This window comes from Microcaecilia unicolor, chromosome 9, assembly GCF_901765095.1.
Source record: "Microcaecilia unicolor chromosome 9, aMicUni1.1, whole genome shotgun sequence".
NCBI classification, from domain to species: Eukaryota; Metazoa; Chordata; class Amphibia; order Gymnophiona; family Siphonopidae; genus Microcaecilia; species Microcaecilia unicolor.
This window is the reverse complement of record NC_044039.1, coordinates 164,817,488-164,840,766: the sequence shown is the minus strand read 5'-3', so window position 1 is coordinate 164,840,766 and position 23,279 is coordinate 164,817,488. Positions and strand designations below refer to the sequence as shown.

Below are 23,279 nucleotides of genomic sequence, written 5' to 3'. Positions count from 1 at the left end.
TGCTTATGCGAAGTCAAATTATTTTTAATCATCAGGGCTTTTGCTGCCCGAATGTCAGACCCCTAGGACTTTTCCGCAAATCATTCATCCAATTGATGAAAATGACTATCAACCTATCTACCCTGGCCTGAGAGAATCTTACAGTCAGCTTAATAATACCCTATATCTCACCATCTTTCTGCCCCGTCTATACAATACAATACAATATCATTTCTTATAACCCGCAACTTCCAAATCCATTGGTTTTATGTGGCTTGCATCACATGAAGATAGATACTTCTGGAATTTACAAAAATGAGACCACTGAAATATAATTCAACAGTGTTCATAATTATTTAAAATTGATAGAATTAGAGGCTGGACAATGTCCAATATATTTTCTAAAAAGGCAGGTTTTTAACTGTTTCTGGAAAAACAAAGTAACAACTGTGTGGAGTGTTTCTCATTAAAGCCAAAATGTGGAGGTCACTTTTCAAACAGCATTTAGATGTTTGGTGCTATGCCAGACATCCAAATGCCTGCTTCATTTCATTTTTAGAAGAAGTGTATAAGGTTTAGGCGCATAGTTTTATAAACAGAGAAATGTGGCCATGGAAGAGGCATCAAAAACAGTGGGAAAAAGATCAAGCATTCCGGGGACAAATCAAGTGGACTTCAAATTCTCAATGAAATAATGTTTATTGGTAGGAGACTCCACACAGTACTGTGTTTCGGCCAAAACGGCCTGCCTCAGGAGTCTTTACTATTTCAGACTTGAGAATAAAACCATCCAATGGTAAATGTACCAGAAGACATCGATAAAAAGAGGTCTTATAAAAGACCTTTTCAAAGAAAACCGCAACAGAGCGTGATCGTGCTTCCAAAGGAGTTGGCACGACGCCTAGTAAAGAAGAGGCATTCAAGGGATGGGGCCCACTATGCAGGGACAACCCGACCATTAGGCCACCTGAGGCAGGGGCCTCAGGCGGCACTCTTCAGGAGTGGCATCTCCCCCTTCACGGCATTTACCTGTTTTGTCACGTTCCAAACCTGGCAGCAGCAGCAATTCCCATACACTGCTCTGCCGCCGGCACCCACCTCTTCCCTTTACTGTGGCCGCCTCTCTAATGTAACTTCCTGTTTCATCAGAGGCTCAGGCAACCGCAGTAAAGGGAAGAGGCAGGCGCCGGTGGCAGGGTAGCGTGTGGGAATTGCTGCCGCTGCTGGATCTGCACCCAATTTTGGGCATGAGGATTTACACAACTTGGTGTAAATCTTTGCACCTAAATTTGGTGCAGATCTGCCATATTCTATAACACTGCGTGCACATTTTAGGAATGCCTCTGACCCAGCCATGTCCCTCCCATGCCCACGCTCCCTTCAGATCTATGCATAAAAATTTATGCACACATCTTTATAGAATATTGACTATGAAGATGTGCACGTTACTGCAACTTGTTGCCCATCAGAGACAATAACTGATTGTTAGCGGCCAATTATTGGTTCTAATTGGCTCTTTATTCAATTAACTTGTGTACGCAGATTGGGTGTGTGCCCAAATTTCAATGTGCAATTTTGAGTGCAATCTATAGAATTTGGGGGTTAATGTATATGTTTGGGTTGCATGTGCTAAACTAGGAGCATACAGCCCAAACATATATGCTAGATATATAGGGCCAAATTCTATATATGGCGCCTGAAAAATTGGCATCGAAACACGCTTAGCGCTATTCTATAAACTATGCCTAAGAGATGCAGTTTATAGAATATATGCATGTGCCATTCTTGTGCCTAAAATTTAGACACACCCATATAGGTCACCTAAAACCAGGCCTTATTACCTGCACCTAACTTAGGCACAGATTGTATTCCATAACAGTGCGCGTAGTTTTTTTTTTTTTTTGAATGACCACAACCCACTCATTCCACATCCATGGCGATGCTCCCTTTTTGGCTGTGCACATTTGAATTTACGCACACTGCATTATAGAATGTGCCTATAAGGTTGTACACGTAAATTCAAATTAAAGCCAATTAGTGGCACTAATTGGTTGATAAGTACAATTATCAGTGCTGATTGGGTTGTTAAATTAATTAAGTTGTGCATGCAATTTGGCTACATGGCCAAATTAGTGAGCACAACTTAAGGCGCCCTATAAGAGGGATAGGCAGCTAATATTTCTGCCTATACCAGGGGTGTAGCTACATGGGGCCACAGGGGCCTGGGCCCCCATAGATTTGGCCCTGGACCCCCTGCCGATGACCCTCTCGACCCCCCCTACTGCCATCGCCATCGCCTACCTTTGCTGGCGGGGGACCTCAACCCCTGCGAGCCGAGGTCCTCTTCTTCCTTTGTTCTGTTTCTGAGTCTGACATCCTGCACGTACGTCAGAACGAAGGAAGAAGAGGACCTCGGCTGGCGGGGTTGGGGTCCCCCACCAGCAAAGGTAGGCGATGGCGGGGGAGGGTTGGCGGCGGTAGGGTCAAAGTTGTTGTTGGTGGTGGTGGTGGCGGCAATGGCGGGGGGGGTGGTCAGTGGCACTGGGAGGGCTAAGATGTGCCCCCTCACCTCGGGCTCTGGACCCCCCTCCCACTGAAGTCTGGCTACGCCCCTGGCTTATACATCTACACTAGAGGAAGCACACAGGGGAAAATTCAATAAATGGCACCCAAAGTTAGGCACTAGGACGATCCGTGCTAAGCTAGTATTGTGTAAAGGGTTACTTCCTGTTCCAGGGCAGACTCAGAGGGAGCAGTGAACACATGCGAATTGCGAACTTTCTCGGACTGAGACAGGGCAACAGGCGCGCGCCGTCGCACCCCCCCCCAGTGGCTTGTACCCGGGGGGGGGATGTCATTTCACCGGGGGGGGGGGGGGGGGGAAAGGGGTGTCATTTCGCCGGGGGGGGGGGAGCGCTGCACCCGGGGGGGGGGCGCATCGGCGATCCACCCCGGGTGTCAGCTAGGGTCGGAACGCCACTGGATATGAGACAAAAGAAAGCATGTGAATCAGAGAGATTGCTAGAGCAGATACTGCAGTAGAGACACATGAGCTTTTATTTTGTTTTATAGGACAGATACACAGTTCTCACAGAACGTAAGAACATTAGGTAGCCTGACCAGTAAGCAACACCTATATTCTAGCTTACAAAGGATAAATGGTGAGAGGAAGGCTGCTTCTCTTTTTGTGTTCATTAAGGCCAGCAGCAGCTAGGAGAGGCTGAGAAAGCAAGGCCAGGGTTGGGTGAGAGAGGAGCCATCTTGGACTCTCATGCTGTAGGGTGCTCCTGAGCCTGCCCAAAGCTGAAGGAGGCACAAACTGTTGGTAGGCTTAGGGGTCCTCTTCCAAGTTTCTGCCCTAAGCCCCAAATGTCTAACACTGGCCCTGTGAGAAAGGCTACAACATTGAACTAAACCAACCAGAATATCACCAGCAAGGTCTCAATGCATAAAAACATGAACTGACCTGTTGCAGACATGCTGGGGTAGATTCTGTATAGGGTGCCCAAAATTGGGCATTGGAATGATCCCCGTTAAAACAGGGTGCTCTGTGTGGAGCATCCTTTATAGAATACTAGCTTAGTGTGCATTCTGCTCCTAACTTATGCCTGCCAATGGCTAAATGCTCATGCCCAACTATTCTCATAAGGGGAAAGTGAAGGGAATGGGATTTGATATACCACCTTTCTATGGTTTTTGCAACTACATTCAAAGCAGTTTACGTAGTATATACAGGTGCCTATTTATACCTGGGGCAATGGAGGATAAATGACTTGCCCAGAGTCACAAGGAGCTGCAGTGGGAATTGAACCCAGCTCCCCAGTCCACTGCATTAACCATTAGGCTACTCCTCCACTCCACTATGGGTGTGCAAATCCAAGTATTCTATAACTACACACCTAAATCCTGGGACCTCCCCTGACCCACCTATGCCCCTCCCATGGTGCCTCCTTTGGAGTTGCGCACTATGGAATTTAGGTGCACATGTTATAGAACACGGCATAGGACAGACCCGTGCATAACTCCTAATTACTGCCAATTAAGTGCTTGTTAACGCCATTAACTGATTGTTAGCACATAAATGACTAATTAGTTTATGCACTGATCTGGGATCCAGGCCCAAATTTGGGCAACCTATACGGAATCTGGGGGGACTGTATCGTATCAAGACTCTGACTAGAGTATTATCAGAAACAGAGCTGCATCAGTAAAACAGAAAGACAGGAGTAAACCAGAAAAATTCCTGAGTGGTTTCTGTGATTTGCTTGTAACTATGAACCTGTAAAAGGAGAAAATCGATTAATGCAGCAAAGAGAAAAGGAATATAAAGAGTCTGCTTTCCTGTAAAGAAACATTTTCTTGCTGTTGCAGACTGAATCTGTACAACGTAGGAAGAGCAAGTATATGCTTCAATACCCATGTTAAATTGTGGATAATAACTTGACATCTGTTTCCTGAACAAGAATCATATCCTCCCTTATCACATCCTTTAACATTCTGCAGGAGAGTGAAATAAAATAATGCTTTGTTTGTTGCAAATTGTCTGGTCCTTGTTCCATCATGTATACTCCACCCTACCTGGACCAGCATACTCTTATTTATTTTCCTGAATCTCAGCCCCTCCTCTCAACCTCCAGGTTTCCCATTCTGTTCTAGATATGCTAGAGAGGTGGGCTATGGTAGTGGTGTACAGTTGTGGGGAGTGGGGGTTTTTTTTTGGGGGGGGGGGGGGGGGTTGTGGAGCTCAGCACCCAAGATAAGGGAGTTATGCACCTGGGAGCAATTTCTGAAGTCCTCTGCAGTGCCTCCTAGGATGCCCTGGCATATGAGAGGGACCAGTGCACTAGGAATGCTGGCTCCTCCCATGACCAAATGGCTTGGATTTGGTTGTTTCTGAGATGGGTGTCCTCGGTTTCCATTTATCGCCGAAAACTGTGGACGACCATCTCTAGGGATGACCATCTCTAAGGTCAACCTAAATGTGGAGATTTGGGCGTCCCCGACTGTATTATCGAAACGAAAGATGGCCGCCCATCTTGTTTTGATAATAAGGGTTTCCCCACCCCTTCACGGGATGTCCTGCGAGGACGTCCTCAGGAAAACTTGGGCGCCCCATTCGATTATGCCCCTCCACATGTGCCACAATTTTATTCTTTATAATAGTTTCCACTATTTCCCCGGCACTAAAGTCAGGCTTGCCGGTCTGTAATTTCCCGGATCACCTCTGGAACCCATTTAAAAATCGGCATTACATTGGCCACCCTTCAATCTTCAGGTACTATAGATGATTTTAATGACAGGTTACAAATCACTAACAACAGATCAGCAATTTCATGTTTGAATTCTTTCAATATCCTGGGATGTATGACATCCAGTCCAGTTGATTTATCATTATTTTACTTGTCAGTTTAGCTTAGTACGTTTTCCAGGTTCATCGAGATTTCTTTCAGTTCCTCCACATCATCACCCTTGAAAACCATTTCCGATACTAGTAGATCTCTTACATCGTCTTCCATAAAGATCAAAGCAAAGAATTCATTCAATCTCTCCGCTATGGCCTTGTCCTCCCTGAGTGCCCCTTTTGCTCCTTCATGATCTAACAGTCACATGGATTCCCTTCCAGGCTTTCTGCTTCTGATGTACCTGAAAAAGGTGTTACTATGAGTTTTTGTCTCCATGGCAAGTTTTTCTTCTTTTACCCTTCTTTATCAGTGCTTTGCATCTAGCTTGACTCTGCTTATGTTGCTTCTTATTTTCTTCATTTGGATCATTTTTCCATTCTTTGAAGAATGTTTTTTTGGCTCTAATAGCCTCTTTCACTTCACCTTTTAACCATGTTGGCAGTAGTTTGCTCTTCCTTCCACCTTTGTTAATACATGGAATACATCTGGTCTGGGCTTCCACGATGGTATTTTTAAACAACATCCACGCCTGATTTAAAGTACTAATGTTTGTGGCCAACCCTTTCAGCTTCTTTTAATCATTTTCCTCATTTTGTCATAGTGTCCCTTTCGAAAATTGAATGCTGCTACAGTAGATTTCTTTAGTGACTTCACTCCAGATATCACCTCAATTTTTATCATGTTGCGATCACTGTTTCTCAGCGGATCCAACACTATTACCTCTCATATCATGCCCTGCATTCCACTAAGGACTAGATCTAAAACAGCTCCCTTTCTTGTTGGTTCTTGGATAAGTTGCTCCAAGAAGCAGTCATTTATTACATCTAAGAATTTTACTTCCCTAGCACTCCCTGATGTAGCATTTATCCAGTCATTATTGGGGTAATTGAAATCGCCCATTATTATAATGTTGCCCAATTTTCCAGCTTTCCTAATTTCTATAAAAATTTGTTCGTCTGTCTGTTTGTTCTGTCCTGGCGGATGGTAGTACAGCCCTACCAGTATACTCTTTCCCTTCACACATGGAATGTCTATCCACAAGGATTCCACGCTGCTGTTTCGAATATTTATTTTGTTTGACTCAATTCCCTCTAACATATAGCACAACCCCGCTCCCCAATTTGATCCACTCTATTATTGTAATATAATTTGTACCCTGATAACTATTGATTGTTCTGCTTCCACCAGGTCTCTGAGATGCCTATTATATCTACATCTTCATTTAGTGGTATATACTCCAACTCACCAATTTTGTTTTTGAAGCTTCTAGCATCTGTATATAGATACTTCAAATAGTGTTTTTCCCTAGCATATACAAGCTGCTTTGAAGTTGACAGGGATAATTTGCATCCTTTACTCATTTGTCCCATTAAACACCCTTGGCTTTCTTTCACCATTATAGAAACCTCTAAATATCCTGTGTCAATAGTATCCTTGAAGGATATTCTACACCAAACTATATGCTCCTGGGTGACTGTCAGCTTCCCCCCCCCCCCCCCCCCCCCCCGCCCCCCTCCACCACCATTTTAGTTTAAAAGCTGCTTTATCTCCTTTTTTAAAAGTAAGCACCAGCAGCCTGGTTCCATTCCAGTTAAGATGGAGTTCATCCTATTGGAACAGGCTCCCCTTTCCCTAGAATGTTGTCCAGTTCCTAACAAAGCTAAATATCTCATCCTTTCACCGTTGTCTCAACCATGCATTGAGACTGCGGAGTTCTGCCTGCCTCTTGGGTCCTGTGGTGGAACAGGGAGCATTTCTGAAAATCTACCCTGGATGATCTGGAATTCAGCTTTCCACCTAAGAGCCTAAATTTGGCTTCCAGAACTTCCCTCCCATGTTTTCCTATGTCATTGGTACCCACATGTACCAAGACAGCAGGGTCCTCCCCAGCACTATCTAAAATCTTATCTAGGTGACATGTGAGGTCTGCCACCTTCACACCAGGCAGGCAAGCAACCAGGCAATTCTCATGCCCACCAGTCACCCAGTTATCTACATGCCTAATGATCGAATCACCAACTACAATAGTTGTCCTAACCCTTCCCTCCTGGGCAGAAACTCCTGGAGACACATCCTCAGTGTGAGAGGATATTGCATCCCCTGGTGGGCAGGTCCTGGCTACCGGATTACCTTCTACTTCACCAGAGTGATGCTGTCCCTCTAGAAGACCTCCCTCCTCCAAGGCAGAACAGGGCCTGCCAGACTGAAAGTGGGACTTCTCTACAATGTCCCTGTAGGCCTCCTCTATGTGTCTCTATGTCTCCATCAGCTATACCAAGTCTGCTACTGTAGCCTCAAGAGAACAGACTCATTCTCTGAAAGTTAGGAGCTCTTTGCATCAAGCACACACATATAACCTCTCGCCAACTGAGAGATAATCATATATGTGACAGGGCAAAAGACTGGATAGCACCAGGGCTGCCGAGAGACTGGGCCAGGCCCGGGACAAGGTCACCCCCGGGGCTCCCCCTCCACCCGCCTTTCTGTGCATTGCTCGCAAATGGCTCTGCATCCCTCGGAATGCACATGTGAATACTGATCAGCTCATTAACATTGTTTAGCATACTATTTTCGTTGGCTGCTACTGCGAACGGTAAAAAGCCCACAGAGCCCCTTTGTGCATTGCCTGCTGAATACCAAGCTCGCTGAACTGGCTGGATCCAGTCAAAAACACTTGTTGCTGGCCCGGTAACTTTTGTGCGTCCCTGCAGGGAGGACCTGATTTAGGAATCATTATTATTATTATCAATAATAATAATATAGTATAAGGACATTTATAGGCTACTTAACCAGTAGAGTTAAAGGCAGATCACAGTAAGACACCAGTAGCCAAAGAATTACACAAATGGCTTGAGGAGATAACCAACCAAATCCTACATATATCCTTGAGGAGACATGTAGAATAGTTGATTATTATTTCCTTATGAAAATAAGCAACCACATTTTCAGTTTACACCTAAAATTCAAGTAGTTGTCATTATATCTCAGTGATTTTGGAAGTAAATTACTGATCTTTATCTTGACTGTCTTAGAGGGGCATAATCGAACAGAAACGCCTATCTCCATGGGCGTTTATCTCCGAGAACGGGTCCGTGAAGGGGCGGACCGAATCGTATTTTCGAAAAAACATGGACGTTTATCTTTTTTTGAGCTGGGCGTTTTTGTTTTTCAGCGATAATGGAAACCGAAAACGCCCAGCTCAAAAACGAATAACTCCAAGACATTTATTCGTGGGAGGGGCCAGGATTCGTACTGCACCGGTCCACCTCACATGCCAGGACACCAACCGGGCACCCTAGGGGGCACTTTTACAAAAAAAAAAAAAAAGGTAAAACAGCTCCCAGGTGCATAGCACCCTTCCCTTGGGTGTTGAGCCCCCCAAATCCCCCTCAAAACCCACTGCCCACAAGTCTACACCATTACTATAGCCCTAAGGGGTGAAGGGGGGCACCTACACGTGGGTACAGTGGGTTTGGGGGGCGGTTTGGAGGGCTCCCATTTACCAGCACAAGTGTAACAGGGGGGGGGGGGGATGATCCTGGGTCCACCTGCCTGAAGTCCACTGCTCCAGTGACCTGCATACTGCTGCCAGGGAGGTGGGTATGACATTTGAGGGTAAAAATAAAAAGTTGTGAAACGGCATATTTTGTGGTGGGAGGAGGTTCGTGACCAGGGGAGGTCATCCCCGATTCCCTCCAGTGGTCATCTGGTCATTTAGGGCACTTTTTGGGGCCTTATTCGTGGAAAAACAGGGTCCAGGAAAAGTGCCCTAAATTCTCGCTAAAAACGCATATTTTTTTTCCATTATCGGCGAAAGGCGCCCATCTCTGATCGGCAGATAACCACGCCCCAGTTCCGCCTTCACCACGCCTTCGACACGCCCCATCAACTTTGTCCGCATCCGCGACGGAGTGCAGTTGAAAACGTCCAAATTCGGCTTTCGATTATACCGCCTTATTCGTTTTTGGGAGATAAACGTCTATCTCCCGATTTGGGTCACAATATAGGCGTTTTTCTCTTTCGATTATAAGCAGGTTAGTATACTGATTCATTGTTGGACTTGCCAATCTTATTTCTTGAGCTGAATGCAAGGATTTCAATGGAGTATACAATGTTACAAGATTAGAATGATATTCTGGAATTAAACCATGTAGTATTTTAAATATTATAATTAACAGCTTAAACTCACACCCAGGAGTCCCGCCACAGTGAAAACTTACTACAGTTGCTCTCTAGGAATGTGCCTTCACAAGTGCAAATTTGGTTCATTAGTGCAAATTCAGTACCTTAGTGCTAATGAGTTGGTAATTGATCAATTTCTGACTGCTTCTGAGTTGCTATTGAGATGTTATTTGGCTGCTAAAAAGTTGCTATTGAGCAGCTAATGAGTTCCCATTGAACTAATATAGAACCATTAATGAGTTACTATCTGGCTTTTGCTGGGATAATGAGAACATCTGTTTAATACAGGATCAAGAGGAAGATTAAAACCACCCCCTATAAGTATTGGCAAATTACCAGCACTAGCTACAATGATAGCTGGCTCTTTGAAGAAGGAAAGGGATCTATGGTTGATGATATACATTTGGCATAATTGTAATGTAAGCAAGCTGAACCCATCAGCCCTCAGCTTCAGATAATAGAAAGGAGCTAACATAATTCAAGTGGCTTTTATCAAAAGAATTACTCCATTCCCAACCCCCCCCCCCCCCAAAGCCATGGAAAACGCCATCGGCTTATACTATTTATTATGTAACTTAAGGGAGTTTTTGTATTTAAGGTAGGTTTCTTGAAGCAGGACTGTATCTGTCTTATAATGATCCCGAGAAGTCCACTATTTTTGTCTCTTAAGTGAGTTAATGAAACACGATAAGTAGCAGATATAAACAATCTTACAGATAAGTGAAAAGGAACATGTGGTAGAGCTCAAGGGGCACCAGGAACCAAGATGACACAGAAAGGACCTCTTTTGCATGAGAAATTGATCATGAGTCATATTTGGTGTGTAACTAGTGTCATCCCTAACATTAAACTTAGTAAACCTAGTAAACCAGCTGCCATATTGGCATGGTATGGGTACCACACAGGTAGGGAACCGACCCCTAAACAAATTGAGAACTTATTTCTGAACAATGGTATCATTTCCTTTAAAATGACCAAATAAACATTAAGCATTGTGGCCTCACTGAGCAATAGCATTAATCAGTTCACTCTTGCACAAACACACACTCAGCAACTAGGATGCTGCATTCATCTTACCCGACCTACAATATTGAGTTACACTAAACATCCCAAGACAGTTAATGATGGAAGCCTAAGATACACAACAAAGCAGAATTGATTGAAGTCTGTTCCAGTTTGATTATCTGTGTGTCCTGATACTGAGGGGCCTCCTCATCTGAGACCTTCTGCTCACACCCAGTGAAGGAATGCCTAAGCTAAAAACTCAATACAACTTTATTTAACCTCTATCTCCACACCTTCACAATATCCCAATATTGTTTGTAAGTCTACTGGGTCGTTAAATGACCTGGTAACATTATTAAGAGTGACACTTATATGCGCAGAGGTAGGATTGGAGCACAGTGGGCCAGCTCTATGTCGAACAGGCACTCAAACCTCAAATTTAGCACCTTTGAAATTAGCTGCTCCAAAAACGCTATTGGATTTGTGCCCTCAACTCCTTTGCTAGGACTATGGATACGTATATTGTTTCTCCTGCTTCAGTTACAGTATTTAAATCTTCATAATCTTGCTCCAACACTGCAACCAATTTAGATACGCAAACCAGCGGCCGCAGTTGTTGTTCATGAGTTTTGAGCCAGTATTCTAATTTTCATTGCAAGGGTGGAGATTTGTTACTACCCACCAATATCACCCCATTCTCTTGAATCAAATCTTTAACTTGCAGAAGCTCATGCAACAATTGCTGGGAGTGTGGCATCTGCATCTTTTGGCAAAATTAGGGCCCTGTTTACTAAGCCTCGCTATAGGCGTGCTAGCATTTTTAGCGCTAAAAATGCTAGCACACCTTAGTAAACAGGGCCCTTAGCCTTGAGACATCTTTAACATCCACCTTTAAATCAACTTGCACTCATTTATCTATATTAGACTTCACATGAAAAAAAAAACGGGAAAAGAATGCAGTTCTCAGCTGGGGTATTTCTGTTCAATCTGAGTTTCCATGAACTCCTTTTACCTGTTTATAAGGATAAAAAGAGCTTTAGAGCAATTTCCTACATTGCAAATTTGCTGGCCCTAGTAAAGCTTGTTCACTTCCTTAACCTGCTTATTATAATTTCTAATAGGTCCCTTATCTGCGTCACAATAAGTCTTCTACTAGAAAGGTTCCAGTTGTCAGTCTCTTCGCTTCATAACTCTTAACCCTTTAGTGTCCAATGTTCCCGTAATAATCTTGATGGGGCAACATTTTTCTTTGATCACAGCTCCATCTGTTTTGAGGATTATGAGTGGGACAGTCTCCAACTCCATACATTATAAAATTTGGTAATGCTCAGACCTTATCACTGTAACACTGTTAATGTCAGTAGTCTTTCATGAAGATATATCTACTTTACTTTGGGGTCCTTACACTAAGGTGCGCTGAAAAGTGGTCTGAACTGGTGTAGACGCGTGTATTGGACATGCGCAGGTCTATTTTTCAGCACACCTAGAAAAAATGCAATTTTTTTGGCCAAAAATGGACTTGCAGCAAAATAAAAATTGGTGCACGCCCCTTTTGGGTCTGAGACCTTACTGCCACCCATTGACCTAGCAGTAAGGTCTCACACATTAATCGGCGGTAATGGTCTATGCGCGTACAATGCTGATTTTCACCTGGTTAGCGCTGCAGGGAACTTAGTGGATGCACAGAAAAACTGAAATTACCACCGGGCCATGTGGTAGCCGGGCAGTAGTTCAAAATTGAAGCACGTAGGCACCTACGCGGCTTAGTAAAAGGGCCCCTTTATGTGATACAGAAAGATCTAATATGTGCCCTTCTGTGGCACCTGATAAATCCGTATCAATTTGCACATTAAAATCATCTACCATCAAAAGGCCAGGATATTCTAAATAAATACTATAAATTAGCTGCAGTAATGATTAAAAGTCGATTCATTACCCCCTGGAGCACAATAAACCACTATAATCACAAACTTAAATTCTACCACAAGCTGGATTTATACATATTCAGCAAAAACAGGTTGTTCCAAAATAATTTCCTTACTATTAAGAGCAGCATGGACTAAAATATACCCCTTGTCTGTTAGACTGCTAGAGACATAGTCCATGGGAAAAAAAAATCAGAAAGGAAACTGGGGATAGAATTAGTCCATCCCCCTCCTGTAGCCAAGTTTCAGTTGTATAGAATGGACTTGATTTTTATAGCAGGAGGACCTATGTGAGGAGTCCAAGAAGATGCCTGTTCTATAAAGGCAACACAGGCATTTATGGGCCTTTGTAAAAGAGGCACTGAGAGCCAGCTGCAATAGTGAACAAATCTCTTGCACAAATTTATACATAATCTGAAAAAAGTGTAAATATGTGCATGCGGGGCTCTATTTATGTATAAATAGACTATGACTGTGTATATTTGCAGTTTATAAAGTATTCATGTATTTCACATCTCCACCCCCACTATCCCCCAAATTCTATATATCGCGCCTTAATTTCCATGTGGAAAATCAAGCATATTCTATAACAAGGTGCGTAACTTAATTGGTTAACTAGCTAATCAGCATTTTTAATTGGATGTTAACAAGCAATTATCAGCACTAATTGGCATTATGATTTACGCACACAACTCACTAAGCATATTCTGTAACGTGGTGCGTGTAAATTCCATATGCATAGTTGAAATGGGGGCATGATTATGGGTGTGGAATGGGTGTTTCTAAAATCTATAAGCATTATTACAGAATACACCTGCTCTGTGCCTATGCCAAGTAAAACACAGCCTAAATGGACGTGACCAAATGTGGTCACGTGGAGAAGCACTCGGCGTATTCTATATATTTTGTGAAAATTTAAGCCTATTCTATAAAATTTAGGCATACTTTACAGAATATGCCTAGGCATATTTTTTTTCCGCACAGATTTTTCAGGCACTATATATAGAATCTAGCCATATGCCCCAGGAATGCCTACATCTAGTCTGCGTGAAAGTAGTGAAGTCTTTTGACATACACACTTTTTACATGTGCACACCCATAAGTGTTTTGTAAGAACTCCTTTCCAAGTGCTGCCTAAATCCCTTTAAATTTTTTTAGTAAAAAAGCCTTCACACTACTTACTAGTCCAAATGTTAGTTCTACCTCACTTGGATTACTGTAACGTTCTATTTCTTGGTACTAAGTGTCAATATCAGAAAAAACTGCAAATCATAAAGAACACAACTGCTAGACTAATATACAGATTGAATAGATATACTAGTGTTTCAACTCACCTAAACAAACTGTACTGGCTTCCCATAGCAGAAAGACTCAGGTTCAAAGCTGCTTGTTTAGCTTTTCAAATCCTAAAGGGCTTCACCTCTGAACTGCTGACTAAGACCGCTTTGCTATGTCTGGCCCAGTCTAACAGACTGAAACAACAACTGATGCTAGCATCACCGTTCCAAATAGAGACCTGCATCGGAACAGAGTTTGTGGGAATCCCGCGGAACCCGCGGAACCCGCAGGGATGGAAGCAGTTCTGCGGGGTTCCTGCAGGATGGAATTAGTTCCTGCGGGATTCCCATGGGGATGGAAACAATTCCTGCAGGGTTCCCACGAAAGTGTAAGCTGCACCTGTGCCAGCCTCTCATCTACCGAGTACCAAGTTCTTTGAGTACTGTCTCCTCCTCCTCTTTTTCCAAGAATTTTTTATATTGTATTCCAGAAAAGGAAGGAAAAAACCCACAAATCTGAATGACACTGCTCAAGAAATACCAGGATAGAGAGGAAAAGAAAACAAACCTATTAAGCATTCTGGACATATAGCATCAAATAATTTGAAAATCAGATAGGCTAATTTAAAAGAAATATTCACCTGGAAAGGCAACCAATGCAATCTAATCAAAGAGGGTGTCGCTTTTCAAACTTCTTAATGCAAAATGTCATTTTACCCTTTTACATTCTGGAGCATCTGAAGTTTTGAAATCAATCGATCAGAAAGGGAACAATATAATCCAGGTGAGATACAATAAGTGCTCGAACCAGAATAATATAATGTTTTCCATCAAAAAGGGAATGCATATTACTAACCTGTCGAAGTTTAAAGAAAACTGTACGAACAACTGCATTAACTTGAGTCTCTAAAGAAAGTGTCCTATCTAAGTAAACTCCTAAAAATTTTGAAATGTATTTTACTTTCAAAGAAAGATTGTCAGAAGTGGTTAAAACCTTTACAGAGTCATTTTTTAATATGACGTCTAAATCTGATCTTGGACGTTTTGCAAGATTTTGGATGTTTTGCAAGAAATGGCCAAAAATCCAGTAGCGAACACGGCCATTTTCAACCCAAAAACAGTCCAACTTTTGGTTTTGAAAATAGCCATTTGCTAGACCTTTTTGTGCTTAGTGTGTCTATCTTTTAGGGGCATTGAGCAGGGACTGTCCTTCTTTGTTAATTGTACAGCGCTGCGCAACCCTGGTAGCGCTTTAGAAATGTTAAATAGTAGTAGTAGTAGTAGTATTTTCAAAAATAATGTCCAAGAGATAAATACACAAAAACAAGCCAATTAGATGTATTGGGGAGGGGCAGCATTCTTAGTAGACTGGCCATACAGACATCCCAGCAGAGTAGTGGGGCACCCTAGGAGGTACTGCAGTGGACTTCATATAAAAGTCCTGGGACATATCTCACCATTACCCCTTATATTGTATAGTAAGCCCTCCAAAACACACTTAGAAACCTACTGTACCTGACTGTACATCACAACAATAGCCCTTGTGGCTACAGGTATGATCTATATGTGGGAACAGTAGGATTTTGGTGGGTTTTGGAGGGTTCACACTTTCCACCAGAAGTGTAACAGTTACAGTGGGATATGGGCCTGGGCGACCTTCTCTTCAGTGCACTGCACTGACCACTAGGCTACTCCAGGGACCTGCTTGCTACTAGCAGTAACCAGGCAGTAAGCTGCACATTAAACCCAGCTTTCCTTTTGCATTGGAGATGAGGAGGTGACACTAAAGAAGCAAAGGACTGGTGAGAACCAGATAGCATGGCAGGATGAAATTACTAATTTTGTGGGGTGCTACAGGGATTCATACTGTCTCCCATTTTATTTAATATCTACCTCAAGCCTCTGGCTGAGCTGCTTCAGTTGATGGACACAAAATTCTACATCTATGCTGATGATGTGCAACTACTCATACCCATTGAACCAGATCTACCCACAGCGCTGAGTAATCTGACTGACTGCCTAACCGCAACTGAGGAATGGGCGAACAACAGCAAACTTTGCCTGAACTCAAATAAAACAGAGATTCTTTGGATACCAAACACAAGTGGACAAATACTTGACTTCAAAATACCTTTTGGAAAGTATGATTTGTGGACAATTTGCAAAAGCCATTGTGTTCTGTCATCTGACAGCATTGCGTTAGTTTAAAATGTGATCCTAAAATGTGTTTACTGTTTTTACTGTTATTCTCATTTCTAAGGACTTTCATTGCTGCAGTTCTCACTGCAAAGATACGTGAACAATGCATTGTGTGTAATGTAGTTCACAGGTGATGCAGCCACACTTGCCTATCTGTATAAGAACTGTACTATTGGTTGTGCTGCTGCCCAGACTTCCTCTCTTTCTCAGCCAAGCTTGGCTTCTTTGTCTACCTGCTATCATTTCCTGGTCATTCTTACTATCTCTGTCCTGAGAGGTCAGCCAGGTATGACCTTTCCCTCCAATCGAGGGCCGTCCTCTAGGACCACCCTTGCCACCCGGTGGCAAGCTCTGTTCCCATTGGCCTTTACCTCCTCCTCCCTGGACCTGTTTGAGCCTTCTTGACCTCGCTGTCCCTCTCGCCATGAGGCATTCTCCATCTTGCTTCAGATCAGCACTTGTCCTGCTTCAAACTCCCTGGAACGAACTTGGTTTTTTACCGTGAAAATATCTCCCTAATTAGATATCGCACACTCCAGTCACCCAGCTCTGAGCCACTTCTATCTGTTCAGCTATTTCTCACCTGTGCAATAAAGTTGCTTTTCTTCAGATTTCTACCTCCAACCACTGCTACAGCTCTCAGAATTACAGAGTCTCTGTGCCCTGGGGCAACACTTCTGAACATCTGACTGTGAGTAAATTATCTGTATTTATGCAATAAAGGAAACTTCAGAAAAATAATAGAGACTTCAGGTGTGCGTTGGTGGTGTGCCAAGGTTATACTCCAAGATATTGAGACTTTAAGTTAACAAGTCTTAAGAGTCTTGACACATTGACCCAGGTAAAAGGCCTATTTGAAAACAGTACAGTACACAGAGGCTCAAGAAATGTATTAAGTTATGTCCAATAAAAAAGGTATCATCTTATTTTCTTTTCCATGTTTTATTTTGTTTGATTTCTATTGATAACCTTTAAGAGTGGACTAACACGGCTACCACACCTCTCTACTTAACATTGTTATTAAAATACCCAACATGGCCACATTTCACCCACAGGCTGCAACAGGGGTAAGACATCGTATAATGAGGATGTCAGCAATGAATAACAATTATAGGGCTACTGATTAGTAGAGTGCTGAATGCGAAAAAGTCCATTCAATTCCCATAACTGGTAAAAGTCAAAACTCCATAGTTGGTAAAAGTAAAAAATCCAACTGTTTATGTCTAGCATCTCACACCCTCTTCACCTTGTGATATCTTATCCCTGTTGCACCCTATGCAAATTTTGCATTATACATAATAAACAAGAGGCATCAATAGTTCTTCACTGTATGAAAGTACATCAATTTGAAAAACTAAGGTGGTTCATTCTTGATCAGATTAGGGATAACAAAAGAGGGGGGACAGGGGGGAAATTATTGATTCAAAGAGAACAGAGATGGATTCACATTTTGAACATGCTAGAGCTAGTGGGCTTAAACGTAGCAATTTTCTTCTAAAAATTGTCATCAATTGCTGTTTAGTTCATGTTTTCTTTACAGGCTGATATTAAGTTCCAACAGTTTTATGCCATTGGATTCAATAGTGGGCTGGCGATTATAATGCTTTTCACCTGATAGGCTGTCAGTTGATTGGCATCTCTAAGACAAGAGGGCACTATTTTTTCAACACAGCAGATCTAGTGGGGGCAATGGCGAGTGTGAACGCTGGATCTACATAAAGGCAAGTCCAAGACATTATTTTATATAGAATGCACTAATTGAAATATATTTATGTATTTTTAGAATGTGGTATGAGTGTCTTGAAGATTTAAAAGTAGATGGCACGGCAGCTCTTGAAGAAGTGTTTTGAGTGAAACGGAGGGGCTCCGTAGAGCTTATGCCGTGCTTATTAGGATTATAATCATTACTGCAAGAGTGCGGGAACACAGATGAAGTTATGTATACAAACAAAAAAAAAACAAAGGACTGTGGAGTCATTTTACAAAGGCGGGCTGAAAAATGGCTTGCAGTCGTGTAGGTGTGGGTTTTGGGCGCATGCCGATCCAATTTTTAGTGCCTGTAAAAAAAAACCTTTTTAAAATTTTTGCTGAAAATGTACGTGTGGCAAAATGAAAATTGCCGTGCGTCCATTTTAGGTCTAAGACCTTACCTCCAGCCATTGACCTAGTGGGAAAGACTCATGTGGTAACCAGGCAGTAATGACCTATGCACGTAAAATGCCACTTGGCACACGTCCGTTACGCGCCCCCGAAAATAAATATTTTTCAGATGCACGTATCAGACGTGCACCAAAAATTAAATTACCACAAGAGCCACGCAGTAGTCGGGTGGTAACTCCATTTTGGCACACGTTGGGTGTGCGGCTTAGTAAAAGGGCCCCAAAATGAGATAAAAAACTGGAGAGGGGAGGTTTTCTAACTAATGATGTGTTATGCGGCGGCTATGCTATAAATTTAGCGCTGTTCTACTTAAGTGTTTCCTCCACTTGAAATAATTTTCAATTTTGTGCAATTGGATAGCAAACTTTATTGTACTTGAGTATGTGAATGCATATATTAGTCTGCAAGCTGGTAGTTTTTTTGAGTATTGTCATTTATATCCCACATTATCCTAAGCAGGCTCGAGTTCAATGTGGTTTACATTCAATTAATCAAATAGTATAATAATGAGTAGGTTTTACAGTTACATATAAGAAATATAAAAAGAGAAATAACTTTATAGATAACATGTAAAGTAACTTGCAGAATAAAAGGAGAATTAGAGTATATTTTCCTGGGTGATTTTCAAAGTAAAAGTATATGCATATTTCCCTTTAGGAACTGATGAAAAATCCATAAATGACAGTACCCACAAGCTTTGCCTCAAAATGCATAATTTTTGGAAAGTACCTTCAAAATTTGTAACTCGAGTGTGGAATGCCACTGAACAAGCTAACGATTGACTCCTTGACAGGTTATTTCCTTGGCAATAATTACATGAAGGCTACACAATGGAACATAGGATGGAGCTCTGATTTCAATGAAGGTTTTACATTGCAAGCTGAAACTGCAGTGCCAGCTGCTCTGCATGTGACACCTCATCACTGCACCCACACAGCACAAGCAGTGTGTGTCCTCTGAAGACAGCCATTGCATCAGAAGTATGGCAACAACGGAACAGGATTGGCCAACACTCATCAACAAATGGCAAGTGTATAATTATGAGGGAGGAGTACGTCAATTACATATTACTTGCTTGAATAACTAACATTACTCCCCAGGTTAGAAAAGTCAGTTAGGTTTTGCACAATATTAATCTGATAGAGCTTACAATTTTAAAAGAATTCCCTTCAGCAATAAAATAGTATTTAGAAAGACAAATAGCCATTTAGTTTTAAACTTTGAGACTCCTCTATCATTGTTATTAAGGTCAGTTGGTAAATTAGATAAATACCCAGCACTATTTTACCCTTCACTTTGCACAGGTATGTGCAGATGGAGAAGGTGTGAACGCAATCCAATTATTCAGTACCTGCATGTTATTACAAGTCAAAATCATGTTTACATAACAAAACGAAAGGTTGCTTTTTATACCTGTAGCTATTCCATTTAAGCCCACATCTCTCATTTTGTTTACTCTTCAGTAGAGGAGGTCTTCTCATTCTCTGTGATTCTCATTCAGTAGAGAACTTGTCCTTATCTTTAAAATAGGGAGTTCCTTTCTAAAGCCTCTGAGTCACACTGCATGCTAACTCCTGAGGCAAAGAGCTCACACCTCTTCAGGAAATCAAAAGAATGAGAACGGGTGCTGTCCAGATGAGTCCTGGGTAAACCTGTCAAATAGACAGGTGCAATCAGTTAATAAACAGATAATGCTCTGAGTTTGAGAGACTTCACCTGTTTAAGATGGTTGCCATAAGGTACTCAATATCATTGCAGAGTCTCCAAGTTGCATGTTTCACGTGTGTTCTCTACCAGGAATGAGTCTTGAGAACTGGTGTGTTGGTTTATTTTTTTGTTACATTTGTACCCCACGCTTTCCCACCCATGGCAGGCTCATGTGGCTTACATGGGGCAATGGAGGATTAAGTGACTTGCCCAGAGTCACAAGGAGCTGCCTGTGCCTGAAGTGGGAATCAAACTCAGTTCCTCAGGACCAAAGTCCACCACCCTAACCACTAGGCCACTCCTTCACTCAGTGGGTCCCAAGCCTGGTCCTGGAGGCACCCCAGCCAGTCAGGTTTTTGGGATATCCACCATGACTATTCATGAGAGAGATTTGCATGCAGTGGAGGCAGAGCATGTAAATCTCTCTCATGAATATTCATGGCGGAAATCCCCAAATCCTGATTGGCTGGGATGCCTCCAGGACCAGGTTTGGGAACCACTGGTTTAATCTTTATGGACAGGTAAATTTCCTTTTTCACCAACACAGTACAAGTTTGGCATTCTCAGTAGATCATTTAGTAGCCGAGCATCTTATCTTTGTTCCACTGCCAAATATAAAACATTAGGATCAGGCATCAGGTGTGTCTTTTCTGCCCTACCTAATTGCTGCAAATTATCAAATACCACTGTTTGGTTTAGTTTTGGGACAAGCATACTAATAAATTTGGGAGGTTATCTAGTTGGTCCTCAATAGCCCATTATGTTATCCATATTTGTTATCACTGTTTCACTGTACTAGTTTAGAACCCACTTTGCCTTGGTTTAAGGTGGCCTTAAGACCTTTTTTTTTTCAACCAGGCGTGTAGTTGAGGCTGAACCTGTTTGGGTATCCGATGAAGGCAAGTTGTTACCATCCTTACATTGTCACAGTTTTATACTTTAGTCGTTATAAACCACTTTGACATATACATGAATTGCAGTGTGCCATATTTGTGAATAAACAAATAGCTGATGCCCCGCTTATTTGTTCTCTTATATCTTCAATGATTTCTTGTCTGTTTTCGTAGTTTTAGGCCAAGATGTAATTTATGTGATGTAGTCTAATGTTGATTTGCTCATTTTAATATTGTAACATCAGGGTGTTCTTTTTAATGCACACTTGCTGCTTGCCTGCAATATTTTATTGCTTTGCCTGTAATTTGTGCATCACCTTAAGCCTTCAGGATGGGCATTAGTGAAATGGAACTAAATGAAATTAAAAAGGAAAAGCAGTAGCCTGCAAGAAAAATAGTGTTGTCAATTTTGCTGGCAGTCTGTTCTTCATTTTATTAGCAGTAACATTGTTACTGATAGCGACTCCTTCACTTCCTCCTTCAAAAGTTCAAATGCTGAGGCCCCAAGCAAAATTTGGTTGAGGGCTCCCCATAAGCGTAAATGGGGGAATTCCCTTTCTTTCTCCCCTCAGCTTCAATGCCTTAAGGTACTTACCTCCTGCAGTGTTGCCATACCACCTGCTCACCTTTTGCTTCAATTAAATTACCCAGTCCTGCAGGGCAGCCTGGGAAGCTCTTGAGTGTACTATCATCTGCTATGGGGGCCAAGTCTCATGAGAAGAGCCCCTGCAAACCATCTGTGATGTCTCAGTTTAAGCTCTTTTTAAAGAGGTGCCTGAGAGTACCCCACCCCCCACAGCTACAGCCTAGGCTGAGATCAGTCACATTTAAATTCATACTTGAAGGAAGAAAATCAAGAAGGAATATGGTAAGAGGTATTCAAATGCTGGTATAATTAAGACCTGTTTATTGGACTGTTCACTCATTTGTGACTAGCTTTGGAGAAATTCATTAAAAACAAAATGACTGGCTCAAGGAAGCATAGCATTCGAAAGCCAGTCTCAAACTAAGTTAGCCCAAGAAAAAAAGGTATCAGCCACAGTTTATACATTGACCCTTATTTCTATGTAGCTGAGTGAACTGACACACTACTAGAATCACAAGGAACTGGATGGATGGAAAGTTAGATAACATGTTGTTTTAGCATGACTATCATATTGCAAACAACATTAGATGTAATATTTATTTATTTATTCTTAGGATTTATTTACTGCCTTTTTGAAGGAATTCACTCAAGGCGGTGTACAGTAAGAATAGATCAAACGAGCAATAGGCAATTACAACAGTAAAAATATTCAAGTAACAATACAAAATATGGCTTGGTATACTACTTGCAATGACAACACAATACGTAATAGAACATTATAATTGGTAATGAAGGGTAAGGCAAAGTTGTAACATATAGATGAGTAAGAAAGTAGGAAGAATTTGAAAGTAAGGTGACTGATTTGAAGAAAGTTGCACATGAGGTCAGAGAGACGGTTACATATTATCTCAGCTAGGGTAGGAGTGGATAAACATGTCCCGCTGCAGTATGTGCAGCCGGAGTCAATCTTTGTGTGTGTGATTCAGGGGCGTAGCCATGGGTGGGCCTGGATGGGCCTAGGCCCACCCATTTTGGGTTCAGGCCCACCCAGCAGCGGAGCGGAGGGAGCAGGGAGCGCTGATCCTGCATCTGCCTCCTTCTCTCTGGCGGCAGCGCTTCCCAGACGCTGCCTACCACCGCCACGATCTACCTCCTCCCTCTGTCTCAACAGCAGCGGTAGCTTCGCGATTCAAACATGCTGCCTCCTGCCTCTAACCCGGAAGCGTCTCCTCTGCATAGGAGACGCTTCCGGGTTAGAAGCAGGAGGTAGCGTGTTTGAATCGCTACCGCTGCTTTTGAGAGTGAGACAGAGAGAGGAGGTAGATCGTGGCGGCGGTAGGCAGCGTCTGGGAAGCGCTGCCGTCTGAGAGAGGGCGGGCAGGTGGAATGGGAGGGAAGGATGCATGGGGTGAAGGAGAATCGCTGGACACATGGATGGGAGCGGGAGGGGAGGGGAGAGAGGAGAGTCACGGGATGGATGGATGGAGGTGGGGGTCAGGGGAGAGAGGAGAATTGCTGGGGATGGATGGATGGAGGTGGGGGCAGGGGAGAGAGGAGAATTGCTGAGGATGATGGATGGATGGATGGAGGTGGGGGGTCAGGGGAGAGAGGAGAATTGCTGGGGATGATGGATGGATGGAGGTGGGGGGTCAGGGGAGAGGAGAATTGCTGGGGATGATGGATGGATGGAGGTGGGGGCAGGGGAGAGAGGAAAATTGCTGGGGAAGGATGGATGGAGGTGGGGGGCAGGGGAGAGAGGAGAATTGCTGGGGATGATGGATGGATGGAGGTGGGGGGTCAGGGGAGAGAGGAGAATTGCTGGGGATGATGGATGGATGGAGGTGGGGGCAGGGGAGAGAGGAAAATTGCTGGGGAAGGATGGATGGAGGTGGGGGGGCAGGGGAGAGAGGAGAATTGCTGGGGATGATGGATGGATGGAGGTGGGGGGGCAGAGGAGAGAGGAG

The 23,279-nt window shown here is 42.9% G+C and overlaps 1 protein-coding gene across 1 annotated transcript in view; it reads right to left on the bottom strand.

Annotated features, from left to right (window-relative positions):
- Window positions 1-23,279, bottom strand: part of FRMD6 (FERM domain containing 6) — a 331,509-nt gene that overhangs the window by 270,269 nt on the left and 37,961 nt on the right. Inside the window, exon 2 of the mRNA XM_030215255.1 lies at window positions 19,543-19,781. The gene's annotated coding sequence lies outside the window, so the exon portion shown is untranslated. The remainder of the gene's footprint in view (window positions 1-19,542; window positions 19,782-23,279) is intronic.